Source organism: Neltuma alba, unplaced genomic scaffold (assembly GCF_004799145.2).
Source record: "Neltuma alba isolate B1F8T4 unplaced genomic scaffold, ASM479914v2 tig00007934_pilon, whole genome shotgun sequence".
Lineage (NCBI taxonomy): Eukaryota > Viridiplantae > Streptophyta > Magnoliopsida > Fabales > Fabaceae > Neltuma > Neltuma alba.
Window position 1 is genome coordinate 2,217 of NW_021634907.1, and position 21,195 is coordinate 23,411.

Here is a 21,195-nt window from a genome sequence, read left to right on the forward strand (position 1 = left end):
GTTATACAGATTGAGAAAAACGTATGTGAAACTTTGTTTGGCATAGTACTTTATATTCCTGGGAAGATTACAGATGGCATAAATGCGCAGCTAGAGATGAGTGAGACGGGGATAAGGAAGGAATTAGCACCAGAGGATAAGGGAACCCGTATATTTCTTCGTCTAGTAGCTCACACGGTTTCTAAAAAAGAGAAAAGTAGCTGTTGTGAGTTTTTTGCTGCAGTAAAAGTGCCGGAAGGTTACTCTTCTAACATTAGTAACCTTGTTTCAATAAAGGATTTAAAGTTAAAAGGTTTAAAATCTCATGACTACCATGTCTTGATGGAAAACTTTATTCCAGTGACAATACGAGCTATTTTACCTAATAAGGTGTAAATTACAATCACGAAGTTATTTTTCTTCTTTAAGTCTCTTTACAGCAAAGTGATTAATCCCAATAAATTGCCAAGATTGCAAACCTGAATCATAGTTACATTATGTGAACTTAAAATATATTTTCCTCCGGCCTTTTTTGACATCATGGTCCACACAATCGCCCACTTAGTTAGAGAGGTCTAACTGTGTGGCCCAGTGTATTTAAGATAGATATACCTAGTTGAGCGTTACATGAAAATATTGAAAGGGTATGTGAAAAACGGGAATTGATCAGAGGATTATATCGTAGAATGATATATTTGTGAAGCAACCACTAAATTTTATACCCATGACTTAAAAAATGCAAGTGATATTAGAGTTCCAGTGTCTCATCCTAAGGGAAGGACGGATGGAGAAGGGATTAAGGGAAAGAAAGTTGTAACTATTTCAAACCAACAGTGGGAGCAAACACATCTATATGTATTGCACAACTCTAAAGAGATTAAGGACTATGTGAACAAGCATATTGATGAGCTGAAGAGGGATAATTCCAATAAATTTGAAAGTTGGTAGACTAAAGCACACAATAAATAATTTATAGCATGGTTGAGAGAGCACGTGCATAGCAAGTATAATGTTGATCCTAATTTAGTTTTGAAGAAATTAAAGTTGTTAGCAGATGGACCAAGCAAACATGTGATTTCTTTTATAAGCTACCTTATCAATGGGTTAACTTTCTATACTAAACAGCAAGATGATAAGAGTAAATAGAAAAATAGTAGCGTAACTCTTGTAGCTAATATCATGCATATATCGAATGCCAAAGATAAAAATCCTATCTATGCATGTATGTCATACTTTGGGGTGATTGAGCATATTTGGGAGTTGGATTATATTGAATTCAGAGTTCCGATATTTAGTTGCAAGTGGGTGGACAATAATAATACATTGAGGATTGATGACTTAAGGTTCATACAATAGAATTTGAATAAGGAATGATACAAAGAAGAGGCTTTCATTTTGGCTTCACAAGCTACACAAGTTCTTTATCTCTCAGACCCGGCTACTAAAGGATGGTTTTTTGTTTTGTTGACCAATAAAATGAATGTGGAGACGGGATATGAAGACAATGCAATTGAAGATGATCCATTTCAAGGGACATCACTTGAATCTCTTTTAAATGAAAATGAATCCATATATGTCAGGCACAATCACAACGACGGAATATAGATTTCAAAGAGGAGGAAAGTGCTTCACAAGAAGATCAAAACAATTCAAACCAAGAAAAATATACAGAAACCTAAGAGTAGAAAAAGGAAAAGATCTACCTAAACATGCATGTAAATTCTCTTATTACTTTCTTTAATTAACTTTTATTTGTTTTAATTTTATTTAAGTGAATTTTGTCATTAATGACTTTATTTTTATTTAAGGGTTCTAATTCATTTTGTTTGATTGAATTTCATTGCAAATGAAAGACGATAGTGGATCTAGCATCAATCATCCATCTCAGCCCAGGGATGCCTCTGACTAGGAGAGACAGCTGTAGGACAAGGCAGCACACATATAGAGAGGCCTTTATGTCATGCAAGAGGTGGTGAAAGCTCAAATGGAAAGAAAGAAATTTGCAATACAGTGAAATAATAAAGGACAAGTTGTACGGTTAAATAAATTTATCAGTCATATTAGGACAGTGGCACGAAGCACCATGCCCATTACAATACAACACTGGAGGAGGGTTGATCATTCAATGCGAGATGCTATTTGGACAATTGTATGGGTAATATATTATAACAACTCAAATTTTATTTTCTTACAAGTTGCCTTACACTAATGTGTTGTTTTATGTGTTTTGCAATCTGGATTTGATATAGATGAGAGCAGGAAGAAGTTTGTTTTGGGGAAGGCTGGGAGGGCACTACGCTCTTTCTGATATTTTGTGAACTTGAAGGATCCTTCCATAGCCAACGAGTCTGAGGTTCCCAGCTTGATACAAGACTGGGTCAAACCAGAGGATTGGGCTGCTTTTGTTATGTCACATTGTGATAGTTAATTTCAAGTAATAATCCTCGCGTAATTCTAAATTAAATAGTCTATTTTGTTTAATATATATACTGTTTAATTATGAATCTACTTTGTTTTTATAGGAATTAAGCCCCCAAAATAAGGAAAAGGTAAAGAAGAATGAATATCCCTATCGAAAGGGGCGCTTGGGATATGCGGGCCTTGAGGAAGAGGTGACCTAGAAGGAGGAATTAGATGTCACTGTATCCTATTAGATGCTATGAGTATTGACCAGGCAAAATAAAGATGGCCAAATTGATAATCCTCGCATCAAGGAGGTTGTGGATAAGATGGTGAGTATTATTTTAAATTAAATAATCCTCACATTTTTATCAAATATCTTAAAGTATGAATACTAACAATGTTTGTTGCAGAGGAGAGCTTGTCCCAAAAAGTTTCGTAAAGGGCATATTCTGCAGATGACTAGGATATATTAAGGAGGACATTGGGGACTCTTGATCATCCTAGTCTTCTTAGAGGCATTGATTATAGAGTCACTAAGAGGGATTAGTAGGGTACCTACAAAAGCCCTCTTCATTGTGCACATCTTCCTCTACTGTGTTTATGGAGCTAAAGGAAGAAACATGCTGGTTAAAGGAGCAAGTTAAAGCATAAGCGCTCCTAATAGAGCAGTTGATCAAGAATCAAGCACCACAGCAGGCTCCGAATATCAGCCCAATGGCAATGATAGCTACACATTCCCTTTGCTACTTGAGGTATTATACTTCTTATGTTTATACAATTACATTCAATTATTTTCATATCGCACTAACTTGTCTCCTATGTTAAATCAGGGTGAAGCGGACGTTCACTGTGTGGCGAATAGCCCTAAACATCACACTGTTGCAACAAGCCGCATGTTCAATTTACCGGGGGAGAGCATGATTCATAATGTGCCTCTCCTTGCTAATCATGTGAGAGTACAATTGAACACTGCTATTGATCCTAATTATGCCCTTCCGATGCCCACCCTAGATGCAGAGACAATGGTTGAAGCAGTGGGTAGCTTTGTTGCTTAGCCTGGCCATCTTCTTATGTTAGGACATCCTTTAAAGGTATATATGTATAGGTTGAAACCTTTTGTTGATTTAAAATAACTCCTCCGTTTTAATTACTAACAGTCTGTTTGTTAGTCTAAGGGGAAGAAGAGCCTATTGGGCGATCACTCATTATCATCGCCATAGAAGCAGCCCTCTGAGCCCGTTCAAGTAGTATCATCAAGATTCCGAATATGTTTTGAGAAATATGTAGTTGGGGCTAGATTAGAACATGGCGAGAATTTTGTGATTCTCTTAGAGTTTGAGCCAGGGGTCTATGGTCAACCCTCGTTAGAGTACGTCACAAATGATGTATTGAAAGAAATTTTGATGGATGGAATGACTGGCACAAATGCCTATAACTTTTATATCAAGTATTTGTTAAAACCTTAAGTAAATACTTAAGTACTTGAGCATTTATTCTATTGATATCTTTGTTTGTTGATTTAGGTATCTTTTCAAGGACTTTATAATCCCTAGTGGCTTTGATGACAAGCTCAAGATTATCAACCCCCACACTTTTGTTGGCCACGGACCTGATATGAAGAAGAAAGAGTTATCCAGAGACTTAGTAGATATCTTCATTTCTAGGGCAGCAAAGACTAGGGAGACTTTGTTTTTGGCGCCTTACTGTCAAGGGTACGTAGTATATTGAACTTTCTCAAATTCTTTTATTTTCAAATATTTTGTAATTGTTCTAATTGTCTTTCTTATACTTAGGGGACACTGGATGTTGATTGTGGTCAATCTCACAAAGCCGAGGATTTGGTATCTCAATTCTCTTCATGGGGATCTAACCAATTGACCATTTATGGTTTCATTATTCAATAAGTAACATTTATATCTATTATTTAAATTTAATTTAATTTCTTACTTCAATCTAATTTTTAACAATAATTAATATTCAATGTTACTGTCTTTTTAGGGCTTTGTGGCTATACCACACAAATCAAGCCTTACCCTGCCCCTCGGTAAAAAATGGCCAATTTGACGATATCTTCTTGTGGAAGAAAGTGAAGGTATTCATTACCATTATTTACTATTCTACTAAATATGGTTTATTTATATGATTGACTAATATTATTTCTTTTTCCATTCTTTACAGTGCCCACATCAGCCGAGAAAAGCTCCGATTGTGGGTATTATGTGATAAAATTCATGAAGGAGATAATTATGCACAATGCTGACACAATCTCTATATAGGTAATATGCATTTGTTAAAGTTCAATTTATATATTTAAGAATTGTACTTATTGTAACTTTACATTTATATCTAACTTCAATGTAATTTGTGGTTGCATACAATACTTTGCCGACATATATTGCACAGTGTATTCATCCGCTCAGATGGAAGAAATCATTGAAGAGTTGGTAATGGCCTTATACCGTCAATGGGCAAAAAATAGATAGGGAAGTAGAACGACATGTTCAGCTTTGGTTTCAATTTTGGTTTTGGTTCATTTTTTGTTGTTGGTTTTTGGCATTGAACAACTTTGGCAATTGGCCAATTTTGGTTTTAGTTCACCTTTTGCTTTTACTTTTTGTACTTGTCCAAAATTTTTACTTGCCTTAAACACATGTTCTTTTAATATGATAGTTGGTTTCCTATTAATTAAGATGTGTATAAAGTAAATTTCTACCTCATACGTGTGGTTACATTCATATGGCTGAATTATTGGTTTGAATACTGGTTTGGTTCTGTTGAATAATACTACTTTGTATGAGGTTTCATAATTGCAGGGGAGCTACTAGCAAAGCAAAACCCTTATTAAAAAAAATTCCATAATACTTGACGGTTGTGATGTTAAAACCGTCAAGTATTGTAATGATACTTGACGGTTTTAGTAGTAACTGTCAAGTATTATATTAATACTTGACGGTTTTAATGGTAACCATCAAGTATTGTTTAAAATTATTGGACAATACTTGACGGTTTTACTAGTAACTATCAAGTATTCCGGAACAATATTTGACGGTTCTTTGGTTAAAACTGTCAAATATTACCAAAATATTTGACAGTTAATAACCGTCAAATATTTGTTGTCAAAATATATGACACAGGTATACTTGACGGTTTTTAACGGTCAAATATGATCTAAAATAACCGTTAAGTATTTCTCATTCTGTAGTAGTATCCTCTCCTTCCTCATCCCACCTCTCCATCCATAACCCCTCTTTCTCGGCATATCAATTCCAAGTGATATGATCGGTGGAAATGAACCTGGAGGGTAGGGAAGTAGTGATGAGATGGAAGAGAGATGGGGTAAACACCAAATGTTGAGGAGCCTGTGATTGTGAACGGACGGTGAAGATGCCTGAGTGCTGAGGGTGTAGCTTCTAAGCAATAAGGGACCCATCGATGAGCTTAGGCGATGGAGGATATTGAGAAGAAGGTAGAAGAAAAAGATTAATTCAGTAGAAATTATTATATTTGCGTATGATGATGGTTTCTGCGAATCCTTGTAAATAATACTACCTCCATTTTTTATTATAAGAACTTATTTGACTTTCAATTTAGTCATAAATATATTTATTTTGTCTTTCATATTTATTCTTTTTTTTTAAAGTAGTCTTTGTGATAGTTGCACATGTTAAAGGTTTTATCAAATGATAATTCTAGTTAATATATATGATGAGAAAAGGTATTCTAGAAAAGGCAACATCTATTTATAACAAATAACTAATAATCTTCTTAATCTTCCCAAATTAGTCAACTAGATCTTATTATCTCCGGTCCTGATTATAAGACCTCGTTTATAGTCTTTATAATTAGAACCAGAAGTAGTGCATTAATGACGAGAGTTATTATAATTTTCCTGATTCTATCGTTGGTTTCCGGCGAATATGTTGAAGAAGCCACAGGGCTGTTGATGATTGCTATGATGATTCTTTTTGGTTTGCAACAAGGGTAGCTTCTGACTTAATGGTGAGGGACAACACGCACCTTGTGCCTTGTGTGTGTGTGTGTGGGGGGGGGGGAAGAGAGAGTCATCCATGGCTAAGAGATAAGAGGAATAATGGAATAAATCTAAAATTCTATGTGGAACTAACGACACTCCTTGTGTTCCATTATTGGAATGTACTACTTGATTGTTTTGCCAAATTTATCAACAACAAATCCCACATATAGAAGAATTATGCATAAATCCCTGACGAGTTTTAGCAAAGAGGTCTATATTATTGTGAATAGCTTTTTAGCGTTTATTATATTTTATATTAGACCTGTCATTGGTAATTAAATTGTAGAAATAATGCTAATTTTTACTAAAATTTAAATTAATCTGAATAACTTTTCAACACTTGTTATTTTTCATACTTGACTTGTTATTGGCAATTAAAATGTGAAAATAATGCTAATTTTTGCAAACACTTAAGTTAATATGAAAAGATTTTTAACATTTGTTTTTTCCCATACTAAACTTGTTATTGGCAACTAAATTACGAAAGTAATGTCAATTTTTGCTAAAACCTAAGTTAATGCCAATTTTCACAATTTAGTGAAAATTAAATAACAACAATGTTATCACCAATAACAAAAAAATCAATATGTGTTTGACAGTAACCATTTTTGCAATACAAATAAAAGATTCTTCTTTCTCTCTTTAGGATACAAGCAAAATAAGAAGTCTTCATTTGAAAATAACATCTTTAGTACGTGGATTTAACAAGATTATAATTAAAAATAACAAGTTAACTTAGTTAAAAAATAGTTGTCGCATAGCTATACTGGTTTTTTGTTATTAACTATAAGAATGTTGTTATTTTCCATGTAAGTGTTGTTATTAATATTATTGCTATTATGGCCACAACACTTACAATAACAACAATTACATGAAAGGAAAAAAAAAACAACATCATATTGTCTTACAATAACAACACTTACATGATTGAAAAATTAAACATCAACATAATGAAAATGAAATAGAATTGGATTTTGCTTAATTATATTCTCCTTTCATTATTTAAAAAACATACGGTAAAAAAGAATGCAATTTTTGGGAGAAACTTTGACAAGTGTCTCACAGTAACACGCAGGAATTCCAATCGCATCGCACTTCATAATATTGAAGCTTGACTTGACCTTGAAGAGTCCGATCCCTCCCTTTCGTCTTTTCTTCTTCTCTTCATTCCTTTTTGGCATCCAATTCTTCGTGGCTATGCATGTGCTGGCGGAACACTGGCACCTGTTTACAGTGAGAGAAAATTATAACTCGCAAATAAAAAAAGTAATTGAAATTTAATTTCGTCTTAGTTTTAATCTTTAAAATTTTATTTCATTTTGATCCGTTAAATTTTTTTTCCTAAAATAATGTTTTTAGTCTTTAAAATAAGAAGTATAATCAAAATGAGATTAAATTTTACATTTAAAATTTTAGGGATCAAAACTAAAATGAAATCAAATTTTAAGAACCACAACTAAAATAATGTAAAATTTCAAACATTAAAAATGATATTAAGCCAAATAAAAAGTAAACACAAACAAAACAAACCGCACTACTTGAACATATGTGATTGAGAAATACAGTTTCATATAAATTTTAGGGAAAATAAATTTAGAGGTCCTTATAATTTACCTCAATTTTGAATTAGGTCCCTATACTTTTTTTCTTTCTTTTGATTGACTTCTCAAACTTTCTACCATTAGATATGTTAATTCCTGCTATTAAATAAATGCTAACACCGTTAAAAATTGCTGTTAACATGCATTGATCCACGATCCATCACCCACATATGAATTATGGCCTTCATCATCGTCCAGGTTGACTCCGGTTTTGAGCCTCCAATGATTAAGCTTTCTTGGCCCACACTGGAGTAACCCACAAAAGAGTTTGCTAACAAACCTTTGCCTTCTTCTGTTCACACCAATGACTACACCTTGACCCTTCAATTAATACACAACCCCTTACCTTCTACTCCCATTTTGTTTTTCATCACTACCTTCTCTTCATCTTCATCCTTAGTTTTCTTCTTCTTGTTATTATATATATATATATATTGATAAGAAGCTCACTAGAAACTGTTAAAACCAATATCACGATGAACTATACCATATCGCAATATCAAGCTACTTATTCAACCAAAACAAGAGAAAGAAAAGAAAAGAAAAAGAAAAAGTAGAGGCATGTATAGATCAAAAGTGAACAACACATAAAGAATTTGAAAAGTAATCAAGTTGATAAAAGAAATTAGAATTGTACAAAATGAAAATAATTACTTGGTGCTTGTAAAGTCATAAAGCTTGCCCCTGTTTGAGTAATAAAAAAACAGAGTTAACTTTCCCGTGTATCAAAAAAAGAAAAACAGAGTTATTTTGAGGCATTGATATCTGCGGGCAATGAAACAAATGCAACATTGCTATAGTTACTGCTTTTCAAATTTCTCTAATAAGGAGAACTATAATTGAAGGTGGGATGTTGGATTAGTATTATGTGCAAGAGCAAAGCACATATTGTTAGATTGAGAAAGGCCAATTGGATGATCAAGAGAATCTCATGAAAATCATCAACCTCACGAGTGTTATTATTATATCCAGATTTTTATTATATTGAGTACTATCTCTAAAGGTGTTTTTCTTGTGTTGAGAACAAATCAATGTACTCCTTTGATTAATAATAACATTATTCTAAAAAAATCTTTATTTGGGTAACACCAGCACAGTAGTGCTCGGTTGAAATGCTTACTAAACCAATGCCAGGCTTTTCCTTCATAGCAACTAACCTACCATCAATATATATCCACAATGTTGCCCAGAATCAATGGCCTTTTCACGAACAAAAATAAAGAGCAAACCAATGAAAATAGAAGACCGAACAACTTTTTTATTGACCAAAGAAGTAGATACAGCTCAAATATTGGACGCTCCAAATAGCGGTAATGTTGGATGGTGAAGGAGAAGATATTGAGGCATGAGCGAAGGAGTGGAATGAGATAAAAGTAAATGCTTCAGGCATTTTAACAGACATATTTAACAGTGTTAGCACTTATTTAACAAGAAGAATTAACACGCCTAACAGTAAAAAGTTTAAGGAGTCGATAAAAAGAAAAAAAAAAGTGTAGAGACCTAATTCAAAATCCAAAAAAACTATAAGAACTTCCAAATTAGTTTTCTCTAAATTTTATATATTCATATAAATGTGACTCTTGGAGTAATGGTAAGATTGCTCTCATGTGACCTAGAGATTCAAATCCTGATAACCCTAGGGAGAGATTTGAGCACTAGGTCGCCTTTTTTTATACTTTTTAATGATGATTTAGGTGATATTAATAATAATGGTTATTAATCTTTTATCTTTTCAATATACATATCTTCTCTCTTATTTCATCTTTGTTTTTGTACATTTAATTTGGCCTAATTATATTCAAGAAAGTCAGAATAACAACAACATTTGCTACTTGTTTTGCTAACCATGCATGGGCTTTCAAATTTAATTATAAATTAAAGATGGTTGTAACTATGCTATTTGGTTGCTTAAATTAAAACAGAGGCGCACCTTTTAAAATGTAGCCACTAGTAATGGGTTATGGTGTCTTCCATTTAACAGAATAAAATCGGTATTAATACCATGAATCAAATTATATATACTTCATCACTTTAGACTTGGAGTTTTTCTTAAAAAAATAAATGTAGAAAAAAAATCCATATTAAAATCCCAATTTTTTTTAATTCAACTATATAATTTTTAAGTATTAGCGATTATAATTAACTATTGTTAGATCTAATCAAGAATAACTACAGAATATTTATCAAGAGGTTTTAGAGTTAATTTGATATTTTTAATAATTGAATCTGTCCAATCTAATAATAGCAATTTTGTGCCAATAAGCGTGTAGTTCCGGTTAGCCGATGTTCCAAGGACTCCCGATGTGGTGGGCACCAGTGCAAAGAAATGTAAAAACTAATAATATGTTATTATTTCGGTCATTAATATAAGACATATTTAACTAATTTGATTAGATTAAAGAACTTAGGTAAGTTAGTTAATTATAAGAAATATGACATGTTTTTCCTAAAACATCATAATTATCTTTCTTAATATCCTCTCTCTATTTCTTATTTGATTATGGTTAAGGAAGTATCCATAGAGGTAATTTAAAAAAAATTGATAAATATGATAAATATGTCTTATATTTAGAACCAAAATCAGCTTAACAATTAGATCTTATATTAAGGATCGGAGGACTATAAAATTAAACAAGAAAGAAAGTAGATTAGAGAAAAGATATAAACAAAAAAAAGAGAATGGTATTGTATTTCTTCACTTACTTCACTTTCTTTCACTTGCATCACAATACAATGATATGCCCTATTTATAGGCATAGTTTTACACATAGGTTTCACTTATATTTAAATGATAGATAGTGAGTAATAAGTCACATGAATGTGAATGGAAATGAGTTATAAGATTAAAGATATAGTGGAGGAGTAATGGAGGAAACAAAATCTTACTTAACCCACAGCCTAATTAATAACCGTTTGTCATTCCTTCACACGCCAAACAGAGCATCAATGATCATTTAAGGAACCCAAATTTCCCACATGTTGCTATGTAAGCAAACACCTCATATAAAACATGGAAACCCAACATCTCTGATATTTTCGCGAAACGCTTTCTTGAGGACTGTCTTCAATGTCCTGCTCTTGCTTCCGAGAACAAACTCCTCCCATTCAGAAAATATCTGGTAATCACCAGTTAAAAATATGCGTAGGAGGACACTTCAATAATCCATTCGATAACCCGAATATGAGTATATGCACTCAATTTCAGCCCGATCATCTTGCTCATAGTTTTCACACACAGAAATGAACTAAAAGCTGAGAATGGGAAGGAGAAAAGAAGGAGGAAAGAGAAAGAAGAAGAAAGGAAGAAGGAGAGAAGGGAAAAAAAAGAGAGGGGGCCAGATGGGAGGGGAAAAAAAAAGACACCACAAAAAAAAACATTGAATCATCAACGGAATAAATTCTGGCCCAAAACTTTGTCAGAAAACTGTGGCAAATTTCATAAAAAATATTAACGACAGAATTTGCCACCGATTGGTGACAGAAATTACCAACAAAATTACCTACAGGTAATTCCGTCAGTAAAATAATTCCGACATAATTAGTCACGTAAATATTCTGTAGGTAATTTCTATTGCAATTCCATGGCAAATTCCATGAGAAATCCGTTAGTAAATTTAACTATGGAAGTTTCGACAAATTTCTAGCAAAAATTATTGACGGAATGTTGTCTTTGGCTAATTCCATCAGAAATATTAATTTCTTTTCCCCAAGATATTAGGTGTTATTAGAAATTTTATATATTTGATCTTATAAAATGTAGTCGTTCTATATTTTATGAGGTAAAAGACTCCATTATGTAAGAAAGAAGCAAATGAAAATTTCGTAAAGGGACATAGTGAAATCCTATAGGTATTGGTGAACTATAATAATTCGATCTATGCACTTGACTGCCTTAAGTATGAAAAAGTAAAAATTATTTTTTGAGTTATTGGTTGATTGTGACTATTTGAAAATTAACTGAATATTATTGATCATAATATAGAAGAATAAATATTAGAGACAAAATTGGATTTTACTAATCTTGAGAGAATATCATATGAAGAATATAATGGGTACAAAGCAAATATTTACATGGAATAATGTATAACAATATTGCTAACTTATTAGTATTGAGTTTCATGAAACTGTAAAGAATAACAAAATTCTCCTACCAAATATGTAACATACTTATATTTTGAGGATTTAGACTTGATAATTTTGATTAAAAAATTACAAGTCCTGTTAATTTAACAAAATGCTTATGATTTGATTGTACATGATAATGATTTATACCAATCCTCATTAAAATGTGAGAGATGCATGAATCCTAAGCATCATCTCTTGTAATTTATTCATGACAATGTTATTCTTTCTTTTTACTCCACATCTTCATGTAATTAGGTACTGTCAATGTTATATTATATATAAATATCTTATCTATTTTTAAAAATATATGGACATTTTTAAACTAAAAATATCAAATCATTTCAAAAGATATTAAAAAAAATTAAACTGGTATTTGATAGATCATAAATTAGAAAATTAATATTAACAACTATTTACAGATAATACAATTTGAAGGTTTTACTATAACATAAAAAACATATATTTAATGAATTGCTAATAAATAAAAATTAGAATCTTATGTAAATAAAAATGGTAAATATGAAAATAGTTTCTCCTTTTTTTTTAACTTTTTTTTGTTTAAAGTTAGTCCACCATATCTAATAGTCAAAGCACACTTTTAATACAAATTAATATAAATCAAATTATACCAATAAAATATATCAACATTAATATCAAGTTGGCTAGATATAGATTGAAAAAAATAGCTAAATATTATAATATTATTCTAAATATAATATTATTGTTCTTGTGTGTGAAAAATAGTAAGACTTAAATTTAGACTTATAATTTATAAAATCTAATTTTGACAATTTTTTTTTGAAGAAACCATATTTCATTTATTAGAAGGCTAAATTTATTCTTTCTCTAAAGATTTTCACCTTCCCTCCATTAACCCCTTTAATTTGAGACTTTATTTTTGTAAAAAAAAAATTTAACTTTTCTCTTCTCTTTCTTCTAATGATTCGCCCTCCTTCTGTAATACTGATAAAACCATATTTTACCTTATTATTTTATATCTTTTAAGGGATTCTTATCAACTAAAATGAGCTAAATTACATTTATTATGGTTAATTTGAAATAAAAATTGAGTTTATTAAAATGGAGCTTAAAAGGGTATTTTTGTTATAGTGTTATCTTTGCTCTTAAATAATGATTTCTAGGACTTTATCCTATTATCTCATTATTTTGCAGGTCACTAAGACAAAAGTATTGATTTTGGGTTATTATATTATATTGGAAAGGAATTAAAAAGTTGGAAAAAAATTTAAAAAAAAAAAACAAGAAGAAAGTCAGTGAAAACCAAAACTGCTGCGTTTGGAATGAGCTAGGGCACTATCTAAATCACTTCTTCTTCAGCACGAGGGGACGACGGCTTCTTCCTCTGGAATCCTAGCCAGTAGCACACCATCGTCTAGCTCCTTCTCCACTGATTGTCGAGCTCATCCATATTCTTCATTGTCGTCATCAGCTTCTCCCTTCTCCTCCATCGTTGACACCAACATCAAAATTCCCTTCATCCACCAACACCATCGATGCTGTCCATCTCCTCTTCGCCAAACCAGATAGTGCCGTTCACCTGAGAACCAAAAGCTATGACTTCTTCCTCCATCAGGCTTTGATGGTGACGGCATCCTCCATTATCACCATTAAGCTCGACGTCCTCCAGTACTTCATCGTCGTCTTTCACCATTCGTCCAGCTCTAAACCCCACGCAATCACTCGACTTCTCTCCTTCTCAAATAATAGCTTGGTGTCGCTGACTTATTCCACTCCTCTTCTCTGTTTCAATATGTTGCTGTTTGTGCTTCAGTCTTCGGTGACCATCATTTTCCTTGTCTTTGCAACTGTTGTCCCTTCCAGGTAAGTTTTATATATGGTTTTTGGTCCCCTAATCTTTCTTTTTCATTCAATAGGTAATGATTTCAAACCTTACTTCCTTTTGCTATATTGGATGGATGAGAGTTGAGGATACATTTTCTGGTTGGTTGTGGAAGTTTTAGTCTACAGCTGTGAGACCTTTTCTTGCTCCAAGACTAGCATTTCTCTTCTTGTCACAACCTTTGTCCTTTAAGGTACGTTATGTATATGAATTGCAATCCTCTGTTCCTGCTTCTTCATTGAATCTATAATAATTTGGAATCTTGCTCTATTTTGCTATATTGGGTCTTTAAGTGTCAAACAAATTTTTGGATAGGTCATGAAAGTTTTAAGCTTGAAATATATTAGTGTTATATTGCTACTGTTATATGTTTGGTCTATTGCTTTGTGTGTTCTGATTATGTGGTATTTAACTTGTCTTCTTTTGCCATGAACTTCAGAGTGTGCAAAATAGATTCTTGTGTGATTTAGTTATTTGATGCTTACATTTTGGGATGTATTGTGCGTAAACTTATCGCCGTTAATAACATATCGTCTTTCATAAAAATAAAGGATCAATTGATTCACCTCACAAACAAAAAGCTTGAAGTCCCAATTATTCTTATTCTTTTTTTCTCTAATTATTAGTGTCCTGCAAGTGATACTAGCTGGTTCTTATTCTCTTTTCCTCCTCTCTAATACTTTTGTTTAGGTTGATTTTTCTGGAAATGGTCAATACATGCATGCATGCTTGTGTCAAAAAGCATTTAATGTTTATTACTAGAAACTAACTTAGAGATGAAATACAAGCCCAAATACAATCTTATTTGCTGGCTGAAAGAATAGTCTTATTCTTTTGTCACTTTTACTCTCTAAGTGTATATGAATGATAAATACAGAGAATTCAACTTCAGCTGTTCTTGTATCTCACAACCCCAAAAAAAAAAATTGCCTACTCACACTTGATGGGATGCACATGATGAACAAAGAGAGAAGCTGCAAAAAGCCAATAGTTCCAAGCATCTAAACACCCACACACGAAAGATTAACAAAGAAATAATCAATACTAAAATCCACCAAGTCCAAAAGTCAATCAACTTCCTTTAATGTATGCATACTACTAACATGACTATTTTGCTTAAAGTTTAAGAAAATCACCTATACATACCAATAAAGTTGAAAATTCTATAATATCAAATAATTCAAATGAAAATTATGTAATATTTAAGCACCAGGTCATGGCAACGTACAATTTCATTGTCTTAAAGAAATTGATGTAATAAACCCATTAAAAAAAGCCTCACGCCTTAAATTGCATGACATATATGATAAAGTTGCTTCAAATCACATCATTTTAATTGATTTTAAATAACTATAAAGAATTTAAAGTAGTAATATATTGTACAATTTAAAAGGAAAACATTACTGCGAAAAATCTGGGATATATATAATTACTCATTGTTTTAATTGGTGTTTAATCTTAGGTTTTTCATACAGTAGTTTTCTTTTGCCATATATATATATACATATATATATATATATATATATATTTCCTGCTTGCTTTGATTCTTACTATTTACATCATATTCTTCTCTATTAGAATGGTGGTTCTAAAAAATTGAAGATGGATATATAATAGAATTGATTTAAGTATAAATGGGTTACAATGGATTTCGAGCAAGGCATTGAGGAGTTTCTTGCCTACGCATTTCAATCTCCTTATTCTTAAACGTCGAAAGAGCTTAGATTTTCATGTGTGAAATGTAAATATAGGTCATATCTAAGTTTTGATGAGGTGAAGACACACTTTTATGAAAAAGGATTTATGCCAAACTACTATATATGGACTAGTTATGGCGAAAGACGACCAAAATATCCTTCACCTATTTGTCTAATGCCAGAAGATGCGCTACATGTTGAGCATGGTCCATTTGGTAACCAACAAAGTTAATATAAGACTATGGTAATAGGTGCAGCTGGGCTAAGCTTTTGGGATAACTATGATAAAGGAGTTGAGTAGATGCCAAATCCTGGTGTAAGAGCACTTTATGACTTGCTGCGTGCTGCACAACAACCTTTGTGGGAAGGTCATGAAAAGGAATCTCAACTTTCAGCAACTTTGTAATTATTGAGTATTAAAGCAGCAACTAACGTGTCACAACAAAGCTACAATTTAGTCTCCCAACCAATGTGAAAGACATAGCCAAAAGACACTCGTATGCCTATAGACTTGTACCAAACAAAAAAAGTTAGTGTCAAAACTAAGTCTTGATTACAAGAAGATTGATTGTTGTGTGAATGGGTGTATCTTGTATTATAAAGCTGATGATAGTGCAACCCAATGTAAAGTTTGTTGCGAGACGAGATATTTCTCCCAAAAAATATCATGGAAGAAAAAAGAACATTGCAAGAAAGAAATTGTGGTTCTCACCTCTCATTCCTAGATTACAAAGGTTGTTTACTTCTGGAAAAATTGCAAAGGAAATAAGATGGCACTATGAGAACCGTCGAGGTTCTAATGTCCTTTCTCACCCCTTTGACAGTCAGGTGGGGAAGGTTTTGGATAGCATATATCCAGACTTTGCATATGATCCAAGAAATGTGAGGCTTGGGTTATGTGTTGATGGATTTATGCTATTTGGGTAATTTGGGAGACAATATTCTTGTTGGCATGTGGTTATTACTCCATATAATCTACCACCTGAGATGTGCATGACACGAGAATATATGTTCTTGACAGTGATCATCCCTGGTCCTAGTAATCCCAAATGAAAAATAGATGTATATCTGCAACTTTTAATAGATAAATTAAAATTATTGTGGGATGAAAGGGTGCCAACATATGATGCCTCATTGAAACAAAACTTTCATATGCGTGCTGTACACTTGAGCTCTTCATCTTCTCTATAATTATTTGACCAACTCAACAAATTTCCTGTTCAAACATCTTCTCTACCTATGGGTGAAACATCTACTAGGTCTCCAACTATAAATGAAGAATATAGCAAACCCTTATCATCCCATAGATTATCTCCAATTATGACTCAGTCAGATAATAGACCCTTATTATCATCTCAAGCATCATCTCCTCAAATCCCATCTCTTAGAACTGAAAACTCGTATCCCGCTACTTCTCAGGCCCCTCCTAGTTTTTCACCATCAAGTTATGATTCTTCAGATGGTCGAACAAAGATATATCCTAAAAAGAAAACAAAAGTCACCATTAAGTTTATATTATTTCACATCTTAATTTATTATATTAATGCTAGCTAACAGCATTTGTAATGATATTTTGTATAAAATTGTTATTAGGTTTAATTCTGTTGTTGCTATTGTATGAAATATTCTTCATGTTATTCAAGAAAAATTTGACCATTCATGTTCCAGTGCCTAAATATAAGAAAGTGTTGTTTGATGAATGGGCGGTAAATCTTATTTCTATTTGTATTTGTTTTATGTCTTCAAATTTTTCCTCTCCATATGTTTAATTTATATTTTTCTTTTGTTTCTCATTTATGTAGTGAAAATATAAATGGTTGCCACAATATGATCATGCTATTAAGAAATTTTGGAATGCAAAGTGTGCAGAAATTTTGAGAAATACAATGCATACTAGTAGGCAAGACTTGTATAAAAAACAAGTTAGGGCTAAGTGGATTTTGCGTCAAGTGATGAACGAGTTAGAGAGAATATGGGTATCAGAAGATTATAAAGCTAAGTGTGAGATTGTTAAGGCTAATCGAGCCTCAACCACAGGAGGCACTCAACACAAAGGTGGAAATATTTCTAATACTGAGCATAAGAGGAGACTGGTAAGAATTTATCCTCAAATTAAATTATTATTTATTTAATGCATGTATAATACATTTTGGTAAATAATAGCAGGCTTTGGAGTTAGGAAGAGATCCTTCTATGTTTGAATTGTTCAAGATGACACATTTAAATGATAAAACTAGAAAATTTGCAGACCAGTGAGTGGAATCAGCTCATATGAGTATATGTTTCTAATATTTGACATGTTGGATCATTGAAATTGTGCTGATGGCTAGAGACCTGACTAGTTGTGCTATGAGTCTTATTGAATGTTTATCATAAAAAATCAATTTGATTATGCTAACTCTCTAAGGGCACACTAGTGTTAGACAAAAATTTATTGCATCTGACTTATTAGAAGTTATATAACCTATACACATGCTATTCTCCAATCTACTTTGCTTCGTTGCTAAACTTGGGTTACATTTGCATATTATTCAATTTGATAGAATTGGTGAATATGTCATCATATGCTAGAAATTAATGAATTATGGTATTTTTTTATTCTTAGTGCAATTTTATTTTTGGTAATTAGTCTTCAAAAAAAAAATAACACTCATTTCTTTTAGACTTAACTTGATCTAGTTGTTGTTGGGATTAAGTTGAAAGGATCTTGCCTTCCAAAACATATACTTATCTCATATACTCCTGTTACCTTTTGTTTTATAGGATGAGTTCATAAGGAGAAAGGCCGAACTAAGTTCTGAAGGAGGCTCTCCAAGTGTACAATCTAATCAGGAAGAATTTAACATATGGTTAAATGTTATAGGTGGTAAAAACAAGAAGGGCCGCATCTATGGATTTGGATCTGAGACTGATGATGATATTTGTATGTAGAGATCTTCTCCTTCCATCAACAGCACAAGTATCAATAATAATGTTGAAACTGAATTGCGCAGGAGGATAACAAAATTTACACAGGAGATTCAACAAATTAGACAAGAGCATCAAGAGATGAGACAAAATTATAACAAAATCATGTTTGCATTGGAATGAATAGGAATTAGATTATCTAAGCCCTCTAATAGCAATATAAATTTAAGAAATGATAGTTGGCAATTGTTATTATTATTTCTAGCTTTTACTTAACATTTGACATTTGAAACATCCAAGATGTGTGAAAGACATATATCTTTAATTATAGCATGTTTGATTTTTTTTTTTGACAAATTCAATTGTCCTTCGTTTCTTCTTAAAAAACTAGAGGATTAATCAAATTAAAATAGCAAAATATAATTAAAAAAATCAACTGAAATTGCCAAATTTGTGCTGATTCAATGACAAATTTTTGACAGAATATTTCGTCGCAAAATTTGTGACAGAGATTACTTGTCAAAAATCTATTGGTATTTTGACGGAATTTCTGTCACAAATGTGTCGGAAATTATCACAAATAAATTTAGTGATGTTCAAAATTTTGATGGAATGGATTTCGTCAGAAATTTCGTCAGTAATTCATGTTCGTCGCAAATCCGTCAGTAATTCCGTCGGTAATTTTGACTTTTGTCAGTAATTGAATTTTTTTTTTTTGTAATGAGAGGACATTTTTGTATTTTTGTTTTCTAATATTTCATAATTAATAGTTAAAATTTGGTCTAATTTTATAAAAGGTTAATACAAATTTTAAGTTTGTCCTCATTTTAATTTTAGTCTCTTAAATTCCAAATTATAAGATTTGGTTCTTTAAGTTTTTTTATTTAAAACATTTATCTCTATAATCTAATAAAAACTTAGACTATTTTGTCATTTGAAAGACTAAAATCTGTGATTTAAAACTTAAGAGATGAAACCAAAATGAAGGCAAATTTAAAAGACAAAAAATTATATTAACTTTTTTATAAATTAAAGAACCCAAATTATGTTTTATATTTTTTAAGGTTTTCGTTTAAAGAATATTTCTTTTTATTTTTAAAGAATATTAGGAAGGAATTTCCCCTTTTCTTGGCAAAAAGAATATTAAATGAAAAAAAAATCAAATAGCACTTTTTTTTATTTTAAAAAACTTTTTTATTCCTAATATCTTCTCTCTCTATCGGATTTGCATTGGGTGCTCATCAAGCTGATGAGCACCCAGTGCTCATCAGGATCTGGACGGTCCAGATCGGATCTGGACGATCCATATTTTATTTTATTTTTATTTTTATTTTTTAAAAATAATTATTTTAATAGGTATAGAATAAAAAATAAAGATAATCTCTTAACTATCATACTTTTAAAAAATAATTTTTCTATTTTAAAATAATTATTTAAAAATATTAAATCTGGACCGTCCAGATTAGATCTGGACGGTCCAGATTTCTCATCACTTGATGAGCACTGGGTGCTCATCAAGTGATGAGCACCGAATGCAGGCCCCTCTCTATATCCGTACAGAATCACATTCCACGTTCTCAGCACTCAAAACGCTGGCAGTGTGGGACCTCGGTTTTTTTGTTATTGCTTTTTTACTCTTTTTGTTCATCACAACAAAAATATATTATAAGATATTAATATAAGAGTTTGTTTGATTTTTATTTTGGTTTTAAATATAAATTCTAATTTATTTTATCTCTCATATTTATCTATTTTTTCTTAAAATATTCATTATAATAATGATAGTTTTAACAAATACATTTGATTAGTAAAGATATTTTAGAAAAGATAACGTTTATTTATTACAAATAACTAATTTAATTAGTTTTTTAATCTCTTTAAATTAACCAACTAACTCTTATATTAAAAATCGGATATAGTATATATTAAAATTATTTTTGGATTAAATTTCATCCAATACTCTAAAAAAATTTTCATGTGCATTTAAAAAAAAATACTAGATGTATTTGAAAAATGTTTTAAAAAGGCTAGATGAATCATAAAATATTTTAAGATACTATATGTGTTTGACAAAATATTTTAAGGTGATAGATAAATCAAAAATTATTTCTAGAATGCTGAACTTGCCTAAAAAATAATTTAGGGTGTTAAATAATTGCATCAGGAAATATTTTAAGTTATGGGCACACCTGGAAAAAATATCTAATAAAACACAATATTTTTAAATAAACCTTAAACCCAAAAAGGTGGGAAAAAAAAAAGATTTGTATTAGGTGCTCATCAGGTGATATCACTCCTCTAGATTGTCCAGATTTATTTTTATTTTTATTTTTATTTTTTAAAAATAATTATTTTAATATGTATAAAATAAAAAATAAAAATAATCTCATAACGATCATTCTTTAAAAATATAATTTTTTTATTTTAAAATAATTATTTAATAATATTAAATATAAACCGTCCAGATTTAATCTGACGGCTCAAATTAACCAGTAGGTGATGAGCATAACCCAGAAAAAATAGCCTAAGATCCCATACTGCTCGCTTTTGAGTGCTGAGCACGCCGTGCTCATCAGTCGTGATTAGCAC

The 21,195-nt window shown here is 31.5% G+C and overlaps 1 long non-coding RNA gene across 1 annotated transcript; it reads left to right on the top strand.

The window, feature by feature from the left end:
• Positions 1-13,637: 13,637 nt before the first annotated feature.
• Positions 13,638-17,933, top strand: LOC114753460 (uncharacterized). The gene is made up of 3 exons (XR_003740997.1): positions 13,638-14,195; positions 17,502-17,792; positions 17,866-17,933. It is a non-coding gene; the product is annotated as an uncharacterized LOC114753460 (long non-coding RNA).
• Positions 17,934-21,195: the final 3,262 nt, after the last annotated feature.